General features: G+C 37.2%; 1 pseudogene; it reads right to left on the bottom strand.

Annotated features, from left to right (window-relative positions):
• Window positions 1-12,170, bottom strand: part of LOC149183215 (auxin transporter-like protein 4) — a 48,902-nt pseudogene extending 36,732 nt beyond the window's left edge.
• Window positions 12,171-13,238: the final 1,068 nt, after the last annotated feature.

The following is a 13,238-nucleotide window of genomic DNA, read 5'->3' as shown; positions in this document are numbered from 1 at the left end:
CTCTGTAAGATACCATTGGAAGACCTGTCACCATATTTTCTTTACATAGATTCTGAAGGGAGAGATAGTTTAAGTGACCAAATCGCTCATGCCAAAGTTTGCTCACTTCATCATTATGAGCAACAAATACTGAGGGAAGATTTGATGACCCAAAGTTGTGAAACTTATACAACCTTGTACAATCATCAGCAATTCCAGTAGCTAAAATCTGTCTAGGATCTCTTAAGTCCTTAATTACAACAATGTGAGCTGAAAATTCAATGAATTTACCTTCACCTGAATGAGTTATCTGATATACAGATAGGAGGTTGCAGGATAAGGTTGGAACACATAATACATCATTAAATTGACCATTGTTTATATGAACAGTTCCAGTCCCTACAACATTAAGAGATCTATCATCACCAACATATATATTTTTGGTGTTACAATCATTTAAAGAATAAAACATGGCTTTGTTTTTGGCCATGTGATAAGAAGCTCCAGAATCAATGAGCCACTCATGAGAATGAGAAGAAGAAGATACATTTAGTGCATAGCCAAACCGAGATGCTTGACAACCACATGCAAAAAGTGCTATTCCTGAAGATTAATTTGAAGTTGAAGAGTGCTCCAAATGGATGTCATGCTTCTTCATTGCTGCTTCCAAGGCTTCCATCTTCATAAAGAATTTGGATTCTAAGTGGCCATCTGGATTACAAAAGTTGCAATGTCTATCAGTCTTCTTCCCTTTGTTTTTATTTGTCTTATCATTTTGTTGAAATGATTTTTCATTTTGAGGCTGAAATTGCTTAGGACCCTTGTTTGGTTTAGGACCATTCCTTTTAGGATACAACTTCTTAGGATTCTTTGAATTTGGTTGAATAAATGAACTCCAAATTTTTGAATAGTGTAACCAGTGTTTGTGTAGATATCCTCAACTTTCCTTGTCTTTGCAACCATGACAAGCTATGAAGAATCATTACATTGACCTCTACTTGCTTCTCCTGAGCCCTTGCAAGTATTTCCTGAGCCTCAACCAACCTATCATTGTCTTCTTTGCAACTTTCGATCTCTGCTGTCAAACTCCTCAATGTATATGATAGACAAGGAGAATGCTTTCCTCCTTTCTTCCCAATTGATCTGTAAGGAGAGTCACGTGAACTGTAGTCTACCATTTCGCTCATCATATTTGATTCTCTTCTTCCTGCAAGTACGCCATATGAGATAAACCAAATAGATACCAAAATTAAATCCATACCTCATTTATGTTTAGGGGAGGCTTATCTCATCTGCAAGATCGATCCACATTAGCGTGATACATATATAATCATAATCACAACAATATAACAACATCATGCATGACCATACCAACTGTACACCATATCTCCATGCATGATAACCATAACCATGAAAACATTAGACTTTAACCAAAGAGAGCACAACCTACTCTAATACCACCCTGTAACTCCCTCCTCCCACATTTACTGACTTTCATCGATTTATTGGGGTAAACATGATCTGAGGGTCACTATGATAAGACTCAACCTCCTATATGACCTTAACAAAATGAATTCAATAGGTTAAGACTTTACTGACTTCCCTCAAGTGTTATAGGACCTCTAGGAGCAACCCAACCCCTCCAGGTTTCCAACCCCTGAGATAACTTTTCTTTTCACTAATCTAGAGCCCCAACCACTCCATTTCCAAGGCATGCAAGTGATTTTAGCCCTCCAATCACATTGATAAACCTACCTCCATGCAACAATGGACTTTTCCATTCAATTCTATCCTAGCGACCACTAATTTTGAGCCACGTTTTCAGGGCTGTGACTCAGGCCTCTGACCATAACTCACTGAAACTTCCATAAATGATAAATGACATAGAAAAAAAGTTTATAAACCAAAACTTGAACCAGGACTTGACCTGACCCCTCCCAACCAGGATTGAAATTTCATCAAACACATGGTGAACATGCAACCCACAAGTCATGAATGCATATTTGAACATAAGGATCTGAAAACTTATCTGAGATTTAACAAGAATAGTTTATGCCTTCTCACAATAGCTTTCATAACACTAGTTAGGTCATACATTCATTAAAAATACATTCATTGAGTGAAATGTGATACAGTCTATACTTAGATTTATCAATTAACCATGCTTATAACCAACATATAACCAAATAAATAACAATTATAGAACAAAAATGTAAGCCACATAATAACAAGTACATTTACTCATCAAAATAATAGGAACTTAACTTTTATTACCCATATGCAAAATCCAACCAAGCTAGGGACTTCCACGTACCACCTAACCATAGATTGAGTTGAACCAAAAATTTCTTTTAGCCAATCACCCCCGTGCCATATTCCAAGCATGAATGTGGGATCTCATGGGATAAAACCATCCATAAACAACAAAGGGAATTGAGAGGTTAAACCACCTCCACCCTCACCATACTACGTTGTCACCTAAACCAGTGTCGAGATCACAAATCCACACCAAGCTTGGATGCCTCATAATTCCTTCACCATAAATTAAGAAATTTTCCAGTCTCCACTCACCTCTTGAGGGTTTCCCAAAGAAAACCATCCCCACCCTTAACCATTGGGATTTTCGTGAGACCAACCTACCATGATCCAAAACCTTCTAGAAATATATAGCTCAACTAAGAAAGAATCTCATCACACCATGGCTATCTAGAAATGGCAAGGCAAAGTTGATACCACTGTCAAAACTAGGCAAAATCCATGCCACCAACAACAAAGAAACCAAAATACACACATGAATATGCCATGCATGCCAAAACCAACTAGGAAACCATACATGCAATATGTTACCTACAAGTATTCCTGCTGAAGTTGCCTAATCCAAAATTTCCTTGAGTGATCCTTTCTTTCCTTTACTTTCCTTTGCTTTCCTTATCTTTCCTTATCCTTCCTTTGCTTGATTGCTTTCTTTCCTTCTTCTCTTGGTGCTCTTTTCCTCTTTGATTCTAACTCTAAAACTAAACTAACCAAAGGATACCAACTGATGCTTTGATGCATTTGTATCCTTGATGCCTCTAATTTCTTCATTCTCCCTCTATTTTCCTTCAATTTCCTCGTCACATGAAAGCTATGACCTTTCACCTCCATTTTCCCCTAATTTCCTTTATTTTCATAAACAAATATGCCAATTGATGCCTCTTTACCCTTTCAAAGGATTTTCCATTTCCTTTGCCAATTTCTCCTTAGCCTTAAACACAAAAAGTGCTTCCCACTTGGATATGTTGCCCAACATTCAGCTTGGAATATGTGTCCCATGGTCTTGGTCTTATTTTTCCTTTATTAACTTTTATTACATGAACTTTTAACTTGAGGTTGTCACAAAAATACATAAGAATGAGGGAACAATGTGAAACATTTGTAACAAGTGGTTCCATATATATATTTCTTGTATGGTTAAGACAATCGATCTTTCAGTGCCAGCTTCCTCTAATTGCTGCTCTTCTGTTATAGATCTTTCAATGATTTCCACATAGAAAATGGTGTCTCCTTCCCATGGAGACTCGAGACTATGTGGTCTCGAACTCCCTCTAGAATGATTCTCCTTGCTCTAGCCACACATTTCTTTCATTTTGCCAATTCTGCTGCATTAGATGCTACTGGCTTGGGGACTTCTTGATACATGAAGCCATTTAGACTGTTATCCTCTAATATTTCTTCCATGCGATCCTTCTAGGCTATAATTCGAGCTGCCATCAAGGGCATACTTGAGTGTTAAACCATTGAACGCCATTGGTGAAAATGAGATGTGATAAGAACTCAATTTCTATATTCAGGAACCTCAAACTGCAAATTTTTCCCTTATTATATAATGTTCTTCTCTTTGATCACCTTGGGTCTGATACCATGTAGAAATTCCCACTGTAGATCACCTGATAATGCAATATACTAAAGCAAAATAAAAGATCTACTTCTACAACAAACTGGCGGAAGCTTAATCGAATTTGACCAAGATCAAATAGAACACATATAACAGAGAATGAGAAATAAATCACACATGAACACAGAAGAATAACCCGGGGAAAGCCTCAGCCTAAAACTCCAATGTTTGTACTATCATACAAGTGGAAATATGTTCAAGTTACAAAAAGAATTAGCTCACAAGCTATCCTACTCTCTCTGCAATCCAACAACACTACTCATAGATAGTCAAAGGCTCTCACAACCTTCTCCTCTTCCCTCCAAGCCTCCTATTTCCTTGCGCAGTTTTTCCTGGGGCCCAATGCTTCCACTTGTGTGAATTCCCACCTCACACTACTCACTTGACTCAGAAATAACTGCAAAAACCTGAAGGAGATGAATCCTTCTGCATGGATGAGTTTCCTATATAGGAAAAATCCTCCAATTGATAGTACACTATCCCTTCCTCTGATCTCAACTGGGTCTCTGACTGAACTGACATGCATGAGTTATTTATGTTAGAATATTTAGTTATCTGAAGTGCAACAGTTACATGCATGGATGCATTAACTAACTGAACTCATAATTAATTCAACAAACTATTTGAGCTAATCTAACTATACTTGACTCAGTTAACTGAGCCAACTAATTTCAACTCATCCTTATCTCTTTAATTGATGGATAAATTCCTCAATCAATGGATAAACTGGTTCATGTCCCCAAATAGACTTCATGTTTGATTTTCTACAACTAATTAGCTCAAGATGAATTAATTAATTATTTTACAAACATCTGCTAAGGTTAAATTCGAATTTTACTTCTCAATTTTAGTTCAGGGACTAACTAAAATTGGAATCTATCCCGAAATGCTATTTATAGCAGTGTTATTTTTAGCACTTCCATTTTTCATTCCTTGTTTCTATGTCCAACTCTGGTACCTGAACTGCTATTTATAGCAATGCTATTTTTAGCACTTCTATTTTTAGCATTTCTTGTTGCTATTTTCAACACATAGATCCTCCCAATATGGAGGCCATCATGAAATGGACAATGCCTACTAATATTTTTTTGGTTAAGAGTTTCATTGGGGAAACAGAGTACTTGAGGAAATTCATAGCCTCATTTTCAGTGGTAGAAACAATACTCCATGCCATAATAGCAAGTGGGAAGAGTTTCCAGTGGGGAAAGGGTTAAAAGATGGCTTTCAAGGAGCTAAATAAGAAGATCAATCGAGCACCAATTTTGGAATTCTCAAGCTTGCAACAAATCATTGAGGAGGAGAGAGATGTGAGAGGGTATGTTATGGGAATAGTCTTGATGCACAAAGGGAGGCTTGTATGCTACCATTCATAATTGCTTCATGGGGATGTTCTTAACTATCCTACCTACAACAAGGATCATTATGCCCTGATGCATGTTTTGAAGAAGTGAAAGCACTATCTTATGGGAATGGAGACAATAAGTCACATATACCACTAGCCACTATAGTACCTATAGGCCCAAAGTAAGCTACAACAGACCAGGTATTATAAGTTGATGGTATTTTGTTAAAATTGGAAACTAGGACCATAATACACCTTGGGACATCTCATTTGATGGAGATGATGATTGAATTAAATTCCTCTCTTAGAGAGGACCAAAATTGATATAAATATCATCCAATTTGGACAAGAAGAAGTGTGTTTTTGAATTTAGGCCCACATATGGGAAATCTTTTTAGGTTGGCCACATCATAATGTAGGCTCATCAAGCCTAATTGACACGAATCTTCACCCTCAAAGAGTTGTATAAATACAAGTGACATCTCACCTCATTTGGAATCATCATCAAACACACATTCTTTCCTCTCCTCTCATTGGTTCATACAACTATTAGCCAACTTCTCTCTCCCTATGGCAATGACACATTTCTCAGCTGAATTATAAGGCTGAAAATTTCAGGAGCTAACTAGGTTTTACTAGCATTGACTAGGGACTCTTTGACATGTTTTGACTACAATTTTTGGATAGATATTTTTATTTCTTTAGCCTTCATTTCTGGGCACAAAATTTGATAAGATATGGTTAGTTTGATTAGTGCTGACTACAACTTTGACCGCAAAAAATTACAACAAATTCTCTCTCTCCTTTAAATCAATTGACTAGATTGTTTTGGGTTGATATTGATAAAAAAGGAATGTTTAATTTAATTGAAGTTCACCAAGATCAAGGAGGAAAGTTTGACAACTTCATTGGCCATCTTTGACTTTATCGTTAGGCTAAAGTTTGACTACAGTTCACTACATAATTCTCCGTGTTGTTTTGAATTTGATTTGGAAAGTCAATTTCTACTTTTTTACTCTCTCTCTATTGAACATTTGATGTAATAATAATAAGATTTTTTCAAAGGGTTTTCCCCACATTTTATTTTTTCCCTATCATCCATCAAATCTGGTGTCCTCTTGTCTTGGCTTGTCTTTTTCATCTTGTTTCATGTTCTATCTACTTTTACTATGAATGTGATTGATGTGATTGTTATTGGAAAGCTAAATTGAAAATTTCATTGGGTTGCAAAAGGAATACTGAAGTAATTTTTCTAAGCATATAACATACCATTGTTAACTAAAATTAACATGGTATCGATGCCCAGGTGAAGACAAACCCCAATCAAGAGTGAGAAAAACAAATCACTAAGAGAGATCCGTTGGAAAAGACTATTGGACTAATGGCTACTACATTTTACTTCAAATCTGAGGATAAGCTCAAGGAAAAATTTGACTATCATGCATGGAATATGACTTTGGACTTGACTTGGGAAAAGCATGATGCCATGGACTATGTGAAGAGAAGAGTGGTGGAGTCTCCTTCAAATTCACCTGCTGCTACGAAGACTAAATACAAGAAAGGTGAGTTCAAAGCTAAGAAAATTATCATAGATGTTGAGCCTCCATTTTCTCCAAATTTTCATGATTTAACTGAAAAATTGTACTAAGTGTCTATAATCATTATTATTAATTTAGTGAATTATTAAGTTATTATCTAGAGGCATTTAGAGCTGACAATTGTTGATCTGTGAACTCTTCTTGTTTTGTTAATTTAATGTGAAAATGTAATTAATGTCGAGCTATTTTGTGGCAGGTGCTAACATTCCTATAATAACATTTCCTATACTAGTTGTGCCTGCACCAATATGCCTCCACCAACATGCCTGCACTAATTTGGGGCTTTCATACATTGACACATCTCTAGGGAAATATGAAAGAGGTTTTTGTTCAAAATATTGTTTGAACACTTCCACATAATATAAGATACACCCAGGTCATACGGATTTATGTTTAGGCAATAATTAATTCCTCAGCCCCAAATTCACAGCAGTTTCCAAACTACCAAGTTCTGTGACGTTTTCCATGCAGGTGAACGAGAATAGAGAAATTATAAAACATGGGTTTTGGTCCCAGTATATCAAATTGAAAAAGCCTCAAATTTTTTTCTAAAATTAGTAATGGTATAAAAGTTACATAATGGTCTTTGAGGCAGTTTTCTAAAAGTAGATTGTTTTTCCAAAATCTTAGCATCTAAGATTTCAAACAGTCATTTTAGGGCACGATTTTTGAGGCAATGGTTGTGAACCAGAAAATTATGAGAGAGGTTATTGTTAAAAATGTAACAAGATATATTTTATCCAAACAGTTTTCTGAAATTCGTTGGTTAAGAAGATACGCAGGGTTCTTTGGAGGCATTTTGTTAAAAAAATCGATTTTTCGAGAATTGTAGAAAACGACAAAATTTGGGAAATTCCTACCATATCTTCATTCCTTCAATGGGTAAATGGTTCTATTGATATTTTATTGATGAATATCAGTTTGGATTCAATCCCCATGTTGTTTGCTAAGGAATAGAGCCAAAATTATCATGAAATAACATTATAAAAGGAAGAAGCCACGTAGGTGTGAAGGTTGGGGTTTTTGTATTTAGCAAATTGTATGGTGTAAATCATTTTTCTTTGTAGGAGGAGGGAATCGATCTTGCTGTGTAAGAAGGGAGGAGTTGCGCACTAGTGGGATGATCCATGGAGGGGATAACTACAACCAACACAACATTGTTTTATGAATTTGTAACAAGACTCCTGCAATGAACTTCTTCGACATTTAACTTAGAATTTTGGTTTCTACTCTAAAATGAGTTTATTTGGCAATCGCTTCTGAGTTTTATTTCTCCTAAATGTTTTAAAGCCTATGATTTAAATTGTTGCAAGGGCAACGAGCTGGGCCCACCAGCCAGTCCGTTGCCCCAATTGTCTTAACTTTCTTTTCCTGCATTTTAGTTTTCTTGGTGTGAGTGTCATCTTAGATAATTTTGTAATTTCATTTCATAGCTCTTCCTTTAGTCATTTCATTTCCAATTTTATTCCAAAATATTTATTTGATTACTTTGGTTGTTTAAGCTTAATATCAACGCTTTTGGATGTATTTTCATAAGGGCTGAACTAAAGTAAACAGTGAATGTTTTAACTACATCTCTTATTTATTCTTACAAAGATTTACCGTGATCTCATTGCTGCATAAAAAAGTTTATTTCTAGAATGCAATGGTGAAATAATTGCTGAGAAAGAATTCTGGTTAACTTAAATTAACATGTATTCATGATTTCCTTTGAATATTATGTGAGACAGATTCCTACACTTTTTCAGAAACGCATTTATTGTTGCACTTTTGCAAGCAGATTCTTGGATTAACATAAGAAAAGATTGTGAATCTTGTTGACAAAATGCTCACAGAATTCTTCATTATAGTTAAATGTTGTATATATTATAAGGAAGTATTTAGTAAGATCAGGGTAAATAACACAAATTATATATTGGTTCTTATAGCATATTTATCTTACAACTAAAAATTGAATTTCCTTTAAGAGAAGCAATGTATTATTATCTTGAAACTTTTTAAAGCAATCGATTATTTCCTTATATTAGTTGGAATGCAGTTGTTGTGTGATTTCTAGTTTCATGCTTGGAACATAGTAGCAATTTTTAAGATGTTTTTCATTCCTTATTTCTTGAATCACTTCTTTTGAATGGGGTGTACATTCCTTTATCCTGTGGACAACTAAGGAAGACTTACTGCAGGAGTTAACTCAACCCAGAAGAGGATCCAGAAATAGATTCCCAGAGTGCGTTTAATTTTCTTTGAAGAGGCTTGTTTATTTTTCCTAAATGATGCTCCTTTTGAATTTCTTGCAAGAGCTTGGTTTTTATTTAATAGATCCCCAAGGTCATATTCTGGCATATATTGTACTACGCCTCTAAGTTTACTTACCCGGATTGACAAATTAAATGTTGGTGTAAATCTTGCATTTATACTTTCCTACATTTTGGTGTTGTTGCTAGGGGGAGCATTGTAGGATAAGGCCTCAATGATTTTTTATGTTTTTCCCTTTCCTTCACAATTTCATCTAAAGATTAATGAGATTCCACAGGTAACAATGTGCACAATTAATTTGTGCAACAAATATTTATCCAAATTGTTACAAAGGAGGTTAATTTCCAGAGTACTCTGAAATTTGAGTTAGATCAGTGACCTTAATGTCAAACAATTTCCAACTTCCAACTACTTGAAACATAATATTGAATTCCCAATAAATGTCAAACAATTTCCAACTTCCAACTACTTGAAACATAATATGGAATTTCAAAGTGGGATTCCAACAATCTCTCCTCCTTTTCTCATTCAAGTTTTTTCCCTGAATTAGCCAAAATGGCCATGATTTTCTCTCAAAAACGTGCAATCAATGCACATTAGTCCACTAGGCATAACATCTCACTTTTACTCATCTCATTAAGCAAAATATAATCAAAATATGTACAGAATTATGAGAATATTTGATTTAATTAAGATTGGAGGTGTATTAAGGTCCATATAGTTACCCAATGATGAGGCGCATGACCTCCCTTCAGGGACCATGGTTTGAGGAAGAACTGCCATTCAGCCGCAAACATACATAATTTTGGTTTCTTATGAAATTTAGGGCGTTCTACTAATTAGGTAATCATCTTTTAGTTTTAGAAGATAGGTTGTGGTTGTCATTTCTGATATCTTAAGTTTTGTATTGGATTTTATGTTGCTTTCATAATAGGTTTCAAGCATTTCCATGCATGAACTTGGCAAATAAATGATGCCAATTCTATTTCGTTATATTGTTGTAAACCCTTCTTATTTTGAAATGATTTATGGATAAATGCCAACAATGTGTGTATGTTTCAAGAGTTTCAATATTTTAGGAAGAGCTCATATCATCATCCTCATCCAAACCATACCCACCCATGGTTGCCAAAGGCCACTAAGTTCTCAATCCAAGTTATCATTTCACAAGGACAACTTGCCATTCTTGTTGAGCAAATCCAACCATCATAGGACTTTGGTTTGAGTTCTAAGTTAGTTCCAACCACTTCCTTGCCTTATTCCTTCCATCGCTCACCTTCCCTAAGCTCCATACCACTGTCCAAATCACTCCTTATGCTTTCGGCTTGTTCTTGTAGGAAAATAGGGGATCTTGTAGGTGAACTAGGACATCCTGTAGGAAGACTTGTAGTGGCCTGTTTTGAGCCCGATTTGTGAAAAATTCATCACGGAATATAGGATAAGACCCCTACCTACCTCCCAAGCCATTTGACCAATCACACTCATCTCTCTCCACACCTATCCCACCTGCCATTCAACCAAGAAGGATTAGCATTCATGTTTTCACAAAAAGACAAAAAGAAGAAGGTTGTTATGCTTACTCATATGCACAATAGTTAAGTGCTTGTTTAGATCAGATTTCATGCTTAGGTTAGTTAGGATTTCACATATGTTAAATTAGAATTATTTTGAAGCAAGGTATCTTAATAAATAGCTAGACGAGTTGTGCTTTTTAGGCATCTATTTCAATCTTTCATTATTGCAGTAGGTAGCATTTCAATCCTCTCAATTATAATGCTGCAAACACTCTTCAAATCCAACATGGCATGTTACCATTTGCGACGTTTTACTCTGAACTGAAATTGGAAGCTCTGCTCTAAACTCTGAAATTTACTGAAACAGCAGCTATGGGAGGAACCCTCATTACACATGAGCCTGGCACGACAGCAGTCCTTGAACTCTTTCCAGAGATTTATCAAATTTTCTTGCAAGCAGGATGGATAGAGTACTTCAGGAGACTTCCGGACTTTGACGAGCAGCAAGTCCTTGAATTTGCATGCAATTTAACAGAAGGATTCTCTGTCGTCCAGGGGGTTCAAATCCCAGTCACGGAGGAAATTATAGCCCAAGTTACCGGGCTACCAGCTAATGGCACACGGTGGTTCAGCAGAAAGCACCTGATTCTTAATGCGTAGCAGGATTTTCTCCGACCATGCGAGCAGGTAGAGCCCAAAGGCAGAGGCGTAGCACTTCGGTCGTTACCTCAACTGTGCCTGAAAGTCACTGAATTTGTCAAGCAATATCTGACGTGCGAAGGCCGTTACCAGGTAATTTACCAACACAACTTCGTCCGGTTAAATCATTTGAGAAATGGTTAGTTAATAAACATGCCATATTATCTATTGGGTTGTCTCAAAAACATGTCACGATATGCTGTTAATGCAAAGCGTCCACTTCTTTCCTTAAAACACCACCGCCTAGCCCAATTGCTGATTAATAGAGCCCTCGCTCTAAATAACCCTCCACCGCCCATTAATCCCCATCAGGAGGCAGAAATTCCACAGCCAGAACATGAAATTCTTCATCAAGAAGAGGAAATTCTTCACCAAGCTGAGGACACACCTCAGCAAGATGAAGAACTTCCTCAGCAAACGGAGGACATGCCTGAAAAAATCCCTCTAGAAAACCCTTAGCAAGCAGAGCACATTCCTAAACAACTCCAGCAAACACCCCCGCAAGTTGCTGAGAATGAACAAGCAGCAGTAAAAATAACCACGAGAACAACCCCATCTCCCAAAAGAACCAATCCTTCCATTCCCATACTTGGTATTTCTACTGATGACTCCGATGACAATATCCCTATTACCCTGCTTAAACAAAAAAGGCAGCAGGAAGAGAAAACCCCATCGAAAAGAAGAAGAACTAGGGTTTCAGCTAAGGCACCTGCTACCCCGGCTACTGTCCCCATCCTAAAGAAAGCTAGCCTGAAGAGAAAAACACCTGAATTCCCTGTTTCTCTACCAAAGCGAAGAACTCGGTCATCGGTAGCAGCTGAATCTTCTAATTCCCCCAGTTCAACGCCCATCACTATAAGGATCCACACTCCCACCAGTCCTCAAAACTCCTCTCCCTCACCCTCGGAAGCTGAGATGTAGAGTGTTCATAGGTTCATGACATCATATTTTAAGACAGCTAACACACAAGAACCAGCTGCCGACACCCAAGGTAATAGTGACCAAATGGCTACAACACAAGAAACAGCCACTACCCCAGGTGACACACAAGAACCACCTGTGGGGAATACTGATCAAAATGATGAAACACAACCTCTGCCTCCATTGGAATCTACTGCTCCACAAGACCAGCCTACCATACCTGCCCTAGAGGAAGAAATTGAATTTCTGAAATCTCAGATTCAGGACTATCAGGAGGAAATAATAAGGGTTAAGGAAGCATATCAGAATGAATTCTGCCTGCATGTTTTAGCACGGGTAGCGTCTGCAGCAGAGAAGAGTAAAGATAATGAATATGTGTGTACCAATTGTGGTGAAATATATACTCAAGCAGGATATAAGGTAGTGGCAGAACCAATGAAGGAAGCCTCTACTGTTGTAGATGAAACAAAAGAGCCTGTTGTTACACAGACGAAAATGCCACAATCCTCTACTGAAATAAAAGAACTTGTTGACACACAAGAACCAACAGGCTCCCCAGAAAAGGTAGACGCAGAAGAACCTGTTGTCACACAAGAACCAACAGGCTCTCTAGAAAAAGTGCAGACAGAAGAACCTGTTGTCACACAAGAACCAACAGGCTCTCCAGAGAAGATGCAGGACCAAACTGAAGAGCTTACTGACACACAAGAACCAGTAAGTTCCCCAGAAACTGCACAAGACCAAACTGAAGAGCTTACTGACACACAAGAACCAGTAAGTTCCCCAGAAACTGCACAGGTCCGAACAGAAGAACTTACTGACACACAAGAACCAGTAAGTTCTCCAGAGATTGCGCAAGAACAAGCAGAAGGGCTTGCTGACACACAAGAACCAGCAAGTTCCCCAGAAATTATGCAGGAAGAAACAAGGAATGAGAAAGAGGAGAATACAGATTCACCTCGGCCTACCCAAATTGCTATGGAAGAAGTAGTTACACA

This window comes from Pinus tabuliformis, chromosome 3_2, assembly GCF_031772625.1.
Source record: "Pinus tabuliformis cultivar Carrire ecotype Pingquan chromosome 3_2, CPIR1, whole genome shotgun sequence".
In the NCBI taxonomy this organism is placed as follows: Eukaryota; Viridiplantae; Streptophyta; class Pinopsida; order Pinales; family Pinaceae; genus Pinus; species Pinus tabuliformis.
The sequence above is the reverse complement of the archived record's forward strand: the minus strand, read 5'-3'. Positions and strand labels throughout refer to the sequence as shown.